Source organism: Marmota marmota, unplaced genomic scaffold, assembly GCF_001458135.2.
Source record: "Marmota marmota marmota unplaced genomic scaffold, marMar, whole genome shotgun sequence".
In the NCBI taxonomy this organism is placed as follows: Eukaryota; Metazoa; Chordata; class Mammalia; order Rodentia; family Sciuridae; genus Marmota; species Marmota marmota.
In genome coordinates, this window is record NW_025999870.1 from 71,918 (window position 1) to 83,779 (window position 11,862).

The 11,862-nt window shown below is 37.5% G+C and overlaps 1 pseudogene; it reads left to right on the top strand.

Moving 5' to 3' along the window:
• Position 1: 1 nt before the first annotated feature.
• Positions 2–376, top strand: LOC125610897 (annotated as a pseudogene).
• The last annotated feature ends 11,486 nt before the right edge of the window (positions 377–11,862 follow it).

Here is an 11,862-nt window from a genome sequence, read left to right on the forward strand (position 1 = left end):
CATGGCACCATCGCTATGGAAGGGGCTAGTAGGCATCGGCCTCTTTGCCCTAGCCCAAGCTGCTTTTTCTGCTGCGCAGCATCGTTCTTACATGTGATTAACAGAAAAAAAAAATGATGAATCACTGCCAATAGATATAGTTCTTCAGACACTTCTGGCCTTTGCAGTTACCTGTTATGGTATAGTTCATTTTGCAGGGGAGTTTCAAGACATGGATGCCACTTCAGAAATAAAAAATAAGACATTTGATACCTTAAGGAATCATCCATCATTTTATATATTTAACCATTGTGGTCGAGTACTGTTCCAGCCTTCAGAGACAACAAATTCTTTAAACCAGGAGGAGTTGTCCTCTAACACATCATTGAAGTTATGAAAACTCAAATCCCCTCACTGCTAAGGTTTTTACAAATTATAATAGCAGGACAGGACACAGAGCTGAATCTTGGAGTTTGGGGTATAAAACACTCCCGCCCAATTAGTATTTACATTGATCTTTCAGAGCTAATTAAACAAATCTATACCCCTTGTTTATACACTGTTAAAAAATCATAGATGGAGTGTAAGTTATCTGCAAAATGAGTCTTTAATCTTTCATATATATTTTTATTTAAAACAAATTTGCATCTTTTGTAAAAGTCACTGTTTTGAACACATTTCCTTGAAAAGGGTTAATTTTATGTTTATTTATTTTCTTAGATTTCTTTTGCACTAGTTTTTTAGGAATCCTTTTGGAAATACCGTGTGACTACTGCATTTTTCAGCATGAATTATAGTAAAAAGGTCTTCAGTTCTTATCAAATGGACTTCCATAATGAGACCAAAATAGTGACTTCTCAGTTTTTCTTATGTGTCCTCAAAAGTGGCTCTTTTTTCCCAAGATTCTTGCCTGATATTAATTTAACCTTGATTCTCGCCCAACCCCATTCCTGTATACCTTCTAACATCAGTTGTCTTGTTTCATCACTTCTCTGAGGTTCTGTGTGCAGTGAGCAATTTTTGCATCAGAAATTCTGTCATAACAAATGCACTTAACAATTTTAACTTGCTGTAATGCTGCTTGTGTTCTCCTCATTTAGCTGTAAAAATGTTTTCTAACTTTGTAGTATTAGTTGAAGATAGACCAAAAAGACCATTTATGATTTCATTATCATCCCTCTATAGAACAATCATAATCATTGAGGAAAACTGATTACCTGTCATTAGCCAGTTTAACTTATTCAAAGTCTGTGTTATGTCTTACTAAATAAGTGAAAATAAAAGAAGCTTCTCATTAATCTAAAGGCAGACTAAAAAAATTGGGCCAAATATATTCTAAATATTTGGAACTAATATATTAAATATTTTAGAAAATTAAAGTCATTTAGGAAATTATAGCCAGTGTAGTTTTCAGTCTTCACTGTTTAGTGCTGAAGGTGAAGATGGATAAAGATTTGGATTTTTTCAGAAATAGTAATTTTACCCTTAGGGAAATTTGGCTAACTCTTTGAGCAGGAAGCTCAGCATTTTTTGGAAGAGAGCATTGCGTTTGTTGAATTGTACAGTTATAAAAACATTACTTTTTGTTGAATTGTATAGGTGTAAAGGGAATAAATGTATGCAGGTTTGAAAAGAAAATATGCTTTGGGCAAGAGTCATAAGATGCCCTTATACCTGATGGCATTTTTTTCCATTGGAAATAAACCTCAGCTCTTACATTCTTCCTAGTTGTGCACAACCCCAAATGATGAGATTATTTTGTCATGGGATTTTTATTGTCATTTTATTTTTTTTACCAGCTCAGTCGGTAGAACCTTGACTTTGGTCTCTAATGAGACAAAGTTAGAAATCTTCTGATAACATAAATAATTTAGAAATGTGTTAAAAATATGAGTAAGGGATTAAACTGATGAAGTCAAAATAGCATGTGGGAAACAAGCTCTTTACACCATGCCTGTTTACCATTTCCTCAGGTATGGCCTGCTTTGGGAGAGCCTCTTGTTTTCTTCTCTTTGGGGACTGTCTTCCTTTCTTAAAAAAATTTTGTAACAATGATTTTGGCATTTGATTCACATACTTTGTAATTCACCCATTTAAAGGGTGTAACTTCATGATTTTTACATTCACAAAGTTGTGCGCCCATGATCAGACAAATTTAGGGCATTTAATCATACTAAAAGTCACCCTGTACCCTTTGGCAGTCATCTCCTACTTTTTCCCAGTGCTCCCCAGCCCTAGGCAACCACCAGTCTACTTTATATATATCCTATTTTAATCATTTAATATAAATGAATTCATACAATATCTAGTATTTTGTGATTGGCTTCCCCAAAATGGTTTTCTCTGGCATGAAAAAGTTGTTTTCATCTTTTAAACTCTTATTGTAGGAAAAGAAAGTGACTGGTAAATCAATGAATATAAGGAGGGAGGGCCAGATACCTCACAAGTTTCTCAGTTAATCTTATGCTCAGTTTAATCTTATGCTGAATAGCCAATCATTCATTGTATACTGTTGCTTATAATATTTTGGCTAGTTTTTATAATGGACATTGAAATCTACCTTTGCTGGCCCAGTGAGAAAAGTCCTGCTAAAAATGATGCCAAATAATTTGGCAAATAATTGATGCAGCACTTTTCAGGTGTCTGTCTTTGTCAGCACCTTATATACCTCGGGCCAGGTGAGCTCCCCAAATCTCTTTTAAAATTTACTCCAGTGAATTTCTGCTGTCTTTTAAAGTATGTACCATATGACTAAAGGTGATTTGAGTGCATTATAAAAGTGCTAAATATATTAAATGGAATTTTGTTTACATTGCTATGAGATAGTTAATTATTGCCTAAAGTAGTTCAAAACTATAGTGATGAGAGTTAGTTAGTCCTTCAGTTGACTATGATTTCAGTGACAATTCAGAAATGTGAGAAGTGCACACCAATCAAAGTTTTATAGAATACAGGAAGACTCAATAACCAGGGAACCAGCCAATACTATGGGCTAATGGCCCAATGACAGAAAATGGAGATTGGTGAATTAGAGACTATTATGCTCTGTAACTCCCTAATAATTGTTCCCAAGCATCATGGCTTATTTTTTGAGTGGCATGACAGCATCTTCCTGGTTATATGTGGCCTATTTCCATGATGTATTGAGTAGTGTTTTTTGTTGTGAGAATCGATGCCTGTGACACCAAGCTAAACACGTTTTGAATATTGCTGCGCCCCTCCCCTGACTCAGGCAATGGCAAGGCCCTACTAAGGTGGATGGTACAAGGCATCCATCCTCTGGAGGAGCGCAGTATGTTTCTGGAAATGGGCTGGTTTGATTTTGTATTCCTTTAATAAGTATAGTTGTGATTTCTCATATGACCATTAAGTATGAAGGAAAAAACATGACTTTCCCAATTAATGCAACTACTTCTAAAGAATAGATCTGTTTGCTCTAAATGCAATGATTCAGCTGTGGGATGTAAATTGTTAATGTCTAATGAAAAACTCCCTGTATACCTGTCAAAGAAGTTTTTGAGAAATTAAATTAAAATCTAGAGAAGAAGAACTAATGTTAAGAAGACAGATTAGTGCTTGGTACTGGGCAACTTGTTCTTATTCCTATGCACAATGGTTTGTGCTCTTACTCTTGTTTGATTAAAATTAATAACAAGTTAACCACTTGCTGTAACCATGGCACTGGTTCCAGTCAGTAAGTCAAGAAAGAATAGTCAAGGTATAGGCCAATTGTTGGGACATTGCTAACTATTATTAAAAGTTAACTAAACAGAAACAGCTCAAAGCAAAACATGAACTGAAAGGAAAAATGCTTGCTTATGCATAAGCCAAGATACATTCTTCTGTTCTAATTGTAGCTACATAATACTTTGTTTCTTTGAATAATGGTTTCTGTTTTGTAACCACAAAGTACTGTGAGCCTGCCAAAATGAAAAGTATATATGATCAACTTCACAAGTAAAGATTGGGATTCAGTACCTTCAGTTTGGTGTCTGTGTTGTTTCTCCACCCCACTTTCACTGACTCCTCACCATCCGTTTGTCTCCTGAGACCCCCTGTTGGAGCTGGACTCCGACAGAATATGTTTTCTCTCTTTAAATGATCTTGCTCTGTCCAATAAATAAATTATTTTCTTGCCTTGTTAAAATAAATAAGTAAATAAATAAATAAATAAATTGGTCCTAACAATAGACCTTGAGCAGCAGGATCGGGTAGACAGAGGAAGGAGGGTCTCCCAGTAGATCAGGTGTAGGAGGTACACAAGAAAAGCAGGAACACCAGATAAACAAGTGCAGGAACAACAGGTGTTGGGGAGAAAATAAAGGTAGACAAGGAGAAAGGGGCACTAGGTATAACTAAGGAGGTAGGGACACCAGGTTTACTGGGGCTTGGTAAAAGACACTGAGTGGGTAAAGCAGACAGTGATACATGGCAGACTAGGAGACAAATGGACACAAGTTAGACAAGAAAGGGAGTGACCGCAGGTGGAGAGGGAAGCAAGGGATAGCAGGTAGATGAGGAAGGAACAGGACCTTCCTCATGTGGCCCATGGGATTTTATTTATCCCTATCCTTTCTGTGGTGCTTCCCTGAGTGAGTCTGTTCCAGGAAATAGGATGAAGGAGCAGAAAAAATAAGGAAGGAGACAGGAGAGTCATGAATGGGTACAGGTTATCAAGCAAAAAGGAAGCCCAGGAGGGTGGCCAGAGACTCAGTTTGTCTCTCTGAGAACAAGAAGAGTGACAGCTCCACTTTTCACCTCCCATTGAAATATAATTGTCCTGGTCCCTGTGGCCCATTTCATGCATGAAAAAGAGTTGGCTAGTGCCCAAATCCTCCTTTAGCTTGTGAAGAAGCACATTTGCAGGTGCCTCAAGGTCATGATATGTTCCAACAGGACACAAAAGCTTCTGAGGCAGCTGCGAACCAAGGTGCAGAGAAATGCACATGTCTCACTGATCAAGGGGTTAGCATGGAGAACTGGAGCACAGAGGTGGCTTCTCAGGTCATGAAGGGGCACAGGGCTGCAGAACTAGAGTTGCTGGTTTCAAAGGACATTGCTAAACTTCGAGGCTGTCATGAGTCCTCCTAATTGGGGGTCATCTGCTTCAACTAGCCTCCGAAGAGCCACAGATCCTCCTCTTTAAACCTGGTGAACAGAGGCATAGTGGGTCCCAGAAAATCCACTTCTTCTGGGGGGCCACATAAGATAGCAAATGGCTACAGTGTGGATGATGACCTCCAAAGCCTGGATTTCCTCCTAACCTCCCAGCATCGCCTGCTGCCCTGGAGACTGTCCCAGAACCAGGCCCCTCAAGTGGAACCCCTATGCTCTGGAGATCAAGCACTCTAGGTCCCACCAACCCAGAGAGGAAGCCTCAGCTCCCACCCCCCTCCAGGTGCCATGTCCAAGAAGAGTACTCTCACTGGACGCTCATACATCATAGAAAAGATGCCCTGCTCTGGGCCTCTCCTCTAGGCCCCTGGAGGGCAAGATGTGGATCTGGAGCTGGTTCAACCCCCACAGCCTCAGAGGAGGAAGTGCAAGTCATCAGGCAACCAAAAGAATTAGAAGAGGCCCTGAGGAAAGAGTAATGTTGGCTGGTGGCCTCTGGGGTGGAGGCCCCTCAGGCAAGATCTCAACCTTGCTTTATTCTGCACCAGAAGGGCCAAAGGTTCTTCCTCTCACAGGAAAGTTCCTGTGGGTTCTCAGGAAATTGAAGGGAGTGGGAGGGTACAGGGAGTTCAGAAAGAGGGCAGCGGGAATGTAGAGGGAGGGTACTGAAAGGGGAAGATGTTCAAGCCTGGGTGGGAAGCTGTATCTTGTTTTGACTAATGTAGTTTTAATAAAGGCAGTTTGGTAGGAAAATAATCTTCTCTGGCTGCTGCCTTCTGGCAGGATGTCTGTGCAGTTCCATGCAGTGAGAACTGAGAGGGGATAATTGGGTTTACCAAGACACAGAACCCACAAGTATCCATCTGTTGGATCTTGTTTTCAGATTAAATTGGTCCTCCCCCTAATCCTGGGAGAAAACAGATAAGATCCAAGAACCCTACTCATCACCCCATGGAAAAGGGCTCTCTTGGTTTAAGGGACCTTCTCTGTGCATCCCTTCATGATCTGTGCCCCTTAAACATCTCCCTTACCAATCATCTGAGGGCCTGCTATTAAGAGAAATCACAAAGAGATGAAGCACATGTCCCTTGATATTCACAGTTTTGAGGTCTGAGGACTAACTGATGGCTCTATATCTTAGTGTTAATAGCCCTGAGATTGAATGTCAGGGACCCTCAGCTCCCAGTGATATCAACTCGCATGTTGCCTTCTTGGGATCCATAGCCAGCTGCTTCCAACATTTCCCTGGAGATCTTCTGACGGCTATCCCTAGCGGCTCCTGCAGTTCTCCACTTCTCTGGGGCACTCTCTGTGATCGCCACCTGCAGGCTCACCTGCCTGTTTTGCCAGTTTTCAGTGCAAACAACTTGACCTCAATGCACCCTTATGTCACATAGTTTACCAATCAGTTCACATTCATGATCACATTTAATTTTCACAAAAAGAACTATGTTTATCCTACTTCTTAAGGAGATTAAGACTTAAAAGATACCACAAATTATACTCCTGTTCAATTGATAAAGGCAAGCTTGAACTCAGGCTGTCCTATCACAAAGTACATATGTTTAGCACCCTGAAAAACAAAACAAAAAAAAAAAAACAGGAAGGAAAAGAAGAAGGAAGAAAATCACCTATATTGATTGACCCAAGCAAATATATTAAGGTACTGAACCATGGAGTAAAAATAGGAGAAGGGATTATCTTTGATCAGCGAATGTTTGGGTAAACATGCTCATCACTTCACCCTAGAAATTTCCTTGAGCAGCCAGTGGGAAGCATGAATTTGCTGTGGAGATTGTCACAAGAGGCCCAGGGAGCATGAGCTTATGCCAAAATGGTTGATTAGAAACCAAAGGCTATCTACACCAGGGGTGGGTGGCTGGGGTGAGGTAGAAACTGAGAGGGCAAGAACATAGTTGCCTTTGTAAGGGTTAGCAATTTTTAATTCCCACCTTCTTACCACCTTCACTTTCCTTTTGCAAAACCTATGAATAAGGACATGTTGATTAATAGATTTATTGAGATATAACTGATATACAAAAATGTATATGTTTAGCATATACATTATTATTTGTTCTGATTATTTATAAATTTATACAGTAGAATACCCTTTGACACATCATATATAATTAGAGACTAGCTTCGCATTCTTCTTGTTGTACATGATGTAGAATCACACCAGTCATGTTGTCATATATGCACATAGGGTAATAAAGTCCAATTCATTTTACTATCTTTCCTACACCTGTTATCCTCCCCTCCTTTCCTTCACTTCTGCCTAATCCAAAGTGACTCTATTCTTCCCTAGCCCCACCCCTTAATGTGAATTAGCATCTGTATATCAGAGAAAATATTTGACCTTTGTTTTTGGAGATTGGCTTATTTCACTTACCATAATATTCCCCATCTCCATCCATTTAGAGGCAAAAAAGCCTTCATTTCATTCTTCTTTGAGGCTGAGTAATATTCCATTGTGTATATATACCACATTTTATTTATCCATTTATGTGTTGGTTCTATTGTTTAGCTATCGTGAGTTAATATGTACATTTTGGTGAGTTTGTAAGTACACATACCTATTTCTATCTCACTATCAAGGTAACAAGTGTATCCATAACCTCCAAAAGTTTCTTCATGCCCCTCTACAGCTGTTTTGGAACTTTTTTACTGTGGTAACCAGAACCATTACATGAGATCTATCACCTTAACAAAATTTTTAAGTTCGACATGCTGTATTGTTAAGTATAGGAACAATGCTTTATAGAAAATTTCTAAAATTTGGTGATCTTTAATGTCTGAAATTTTACAGTCCTTGAACAAGTCCCCTTCTTCCTTTCCTGACAATCTCTGGAAAACACCATTCTACTCATTGCTTGTATGAATTGAAATATTTTCAATATTGAAGGTGAATTGTTATATATATCTGCAATGGGGCATTATTCAGTCTTAATAAAGCAGGGATGTCTGCAATCGATAACAATGTGGATGAACTTGAAAGATATTGTTCTAAGTAAAATAAGCAGGTAAAGTAGTACCACTCATTTTCTTGAACATCTCAAGAAAGTATAAACATGGGGAGAATACAACTGCACCATGTATGAACCAAAATAACTCTTGAGAATTCAGTTATCTTTCCTGATCAAGAAGAGCTAGATAAAATGGGCCTGAAGTTGCTAGAATGCAAGTTTGATGAGAAAGAAGAATTTCTTAGTCCTTTTCTCAATTTCATTTATAATATTAAATTGAGGCACATATGTAAAGTGTATATCTATAAATGAAATTGGAATAAAACATATAATACTCCAGGACAGAGTAGAATAAAATAGATCAACAAGTGCTTATTATTCTGTATCTATCCTTGATGCTAATATTACTTATAAAGAGGAGATTTTCTGTGGGTCTATTCTAATCCCAGCTAACGGAAATCCAGCTCAGTGATTCAGAGGATGGTGCTCCAGGTCTGGCTTTTTCTCTGTGTTGCTGAGTGACTGATCTTTCTTGGCCTCAGCTCATCCTTTGGAGACAGATGTGTCTGATCCACTAATATTTGCTTTACAGAGTCCAAAACCTATATACAAGTAATCATATTGCAGCTGCTCATCATGGATTAGTAGAGCCAAAATATGCACAAATCCATTTAAGAATCTTCTGAGTACCCCATCATCTTTTTTTTTTGTGTGTGGGTGCCTGGACTTGCCTGGACCTTAGTCATTGTGATTTCCTAGTTCTACTCTTCTCCTACCCCAATCCCACAATATCTGTTTTCGTACCATGTCCTTTGATTCCAGAGAGACAAGGCTAGGGTTTGAACCTTAACATTATACCTCTGTATTCTACATATAGAGTATCTTTTTTTCAATCTTTCAGGATCTTCAAGGATCTAATTCTCATTTTTATTTCCCTCTCATTTCTCTGTTTCTTCTCATTTATCTAATCTCATTCTGACTACCATAATATCATATTGCCACACCATGTTTTATTTCTGTTAGGTAGAAAGTATCTCTTGCCAATTACACCCCTACCACATACCTATACCTTACATTTTCTTTTGCAAGTATCTGTATATTTGAACTGAGCTTACATAAGATATATTTTGTTTTTCAATCAAAACCCAAGAGGAACATTTATTTATCAAGTGATTTATCAAAGATACACTATTTACTACTAATTAATTGTGTTTATACATCTCAGTAAAAAATTACCAAATTTCTCTGTATACTTGGCCAAAATTTTAAACATTTTTTTTTCTTTCCTACTATGTCCTGCCCCACAAAATATTAATAGGACATAATTCTCTATTGATTCCCAAATGCAGCCAGGCTAATATGCAAGAAAAAGAGACATTGTAGTCCCCTAAAAAAGCAAACACTTTAAAAAAAATTGTATGGGTTATTGAAAGTAAAAGACATTGAGAAATTTTTAAAATTAGATATTCCAAAAGGTATTTAAATAAAAGTCTACGATGTCTTTGATATATCATGTCTTCCTTTTCCCTATAGAAGTAATAATACCATTGCATAAGAAAGTGTGTCTATATTTAAGGGAATTAAGCAAATACCCATTCTTTGGAAAATAACTAGGATCTATCAAAAGAGAGGGTATAGACATTGAATAGTATTAAGTAAATTTCCATGTACAACAGTGAAGAAAGGCTGAGGTACAATGTGGAAATTTTTAAAATAAGTTGCAAACATTGAATGCAGACATATTCCCATTTTTATATAATTCATGCTTACATCCAGGAAAGTGGATAAAATTTTAAATTATTCAAGAAGAATGAAGATATTTTATGAATTTAAAGAATTCTTAAAATGCACTGTAGACTTAATGGTTTGAGCATTTATTCAACTGTCAATGTACATGCACAGATTCTGAAGGCTTCTCCTAAAAAGTAATGGTGGTTATTCCAGGGAAGCAGAATATTGGGGAAGACAAACAAAGAGATGTGGTTTTTACTTGATGTGTAGAGTTTTTAAAGTGAAAACAACATCATATTTTTAATAGAATACCATACACCTCAAAAATAGAAAGGAGGAAAGGGGGAAAGGGGAAGAACTAGGGCATAAAGTTCATTAAATTGTGTGCCTGTATGCCACAAGTCATCCCATGGATTCCTCTTGTGTATGAAACCATGATGTATCTATTAAAAATAAATAATTAAATAGAAGGAAGATGGAGAGTAGAGGAGGAGGATCAGGGGTGGGAGGAGGGGTTGAATAAAAAGTACTGGGGATTGAAATGGAGCAAACAATGTTATATGTATTTATGAATATGTCAAAATGAACTCCAATACTATGTACAACTATAATGCACTAATACAAACATTTTAAAAACATAACGATGTTGAATAGAGTTATATTATCTCCTCCATTGATAACCCTAGTAATATATTCTGCTTTATCTCTTCCTACATCTAAGACTCTTTCTTGATCTATGTAAACATTTATTATATGACAAATTAACAAAATATTGAATGGCTGTTATTAGACTGCAATTTGAATTCTAACTGGATTTATGCATATGACCAACTATAGGAGGAGAGATGTATTTGAGTTCTTTTTATTTGACTTCCATATAGTAAATGTAAATGTGTAGAATATGTGAGATCATCAGATTTAAAGCACCAGTGACTTTGGTCCAAGTTTTTTGTTTTTGGCCTCAGAAGAGGTGATGTTATCCATATTAGTTAGAGTCCATCAACATGATTTAACAACCCTGTGTTAAATCATCTCCATAAAGAGCACCTGTTTCTTCCAATCTGTCTCTTCCATGTTGTCCCTAGATATATGTTCATCTGAACATTAGTCTCTGTGCTTTGACATTGTGTAAGATGGACAAATGTGTTTCACAAATGTAAAAAAAAATCAAAAGTTTTTTTAATGCTTGTTATCTTGAACGTGATCTTGAACATGATTTAAACTGTAGATGCTTAATGTTTCAATGGCTTAATGCAATAAAACCCACCTGTTACTTTTGGCTGTTTTATTTAGATCATCTTCTCCACAAAGAATGAAAAGCTCAACAGCAGATGAAGAATTGTCTACTCCTCATGTGTCAATAATTTATTTATAATCTCTATTCAAGCCACATGTTCATTGCAAAACTGTGTATCTATTCATTTTCCAACACAAGTGAAATCCAATATTTGGTGTTTGGTTTTATGAAAAACTATCACAGGGAACTGTGTTTTTTGTTCATTCATAGTTTCCTGTTTTCCCCTATGTTAAAATAGATTGCTAGTTGGCAATCCATGGCAGGTTGAGTATCTTCTAAGGGGAATTTTTGGCAACAGTGTACAAGTCATACATTTTTTACAATTCAGGTAGTTAAACAAGCATTACCTAGTGTTGCTCCTAAATTAAGAGGAAGTCCTGACCAGAAATGAGAATTACAAAAGCCAGTCACTTTAGTTACTAACTACATCTATTTTTTGAAATGATTCTGCAGTTCTTAATCTTAATTTTTTGCAACATAATACACCTGGCTTCAGCCTGGCTCTGCCCATCCACCACAACCCCTCGGGTCCATTCAGAAGCATCACTAGAGTGTGTGTGGTTTGTGGAGCAGCTGGTCGTTCTCCCCATATCCTCGCTGGTCACGGGGAGGTCTCATTTCTTTGGTGGAAGGCATCCCTGACTCCTTTTATGAACAGGTTTCATATTGCTTTGTGGTGTTCCTGGAGTCTGGAAGGAGTTGGCTTTCTCCTTGGGGCATCAGAAGTGGCTTCTCTGTAGCTTCCCTGCACCCCTCTCTGCTGCTGGTTTCTGT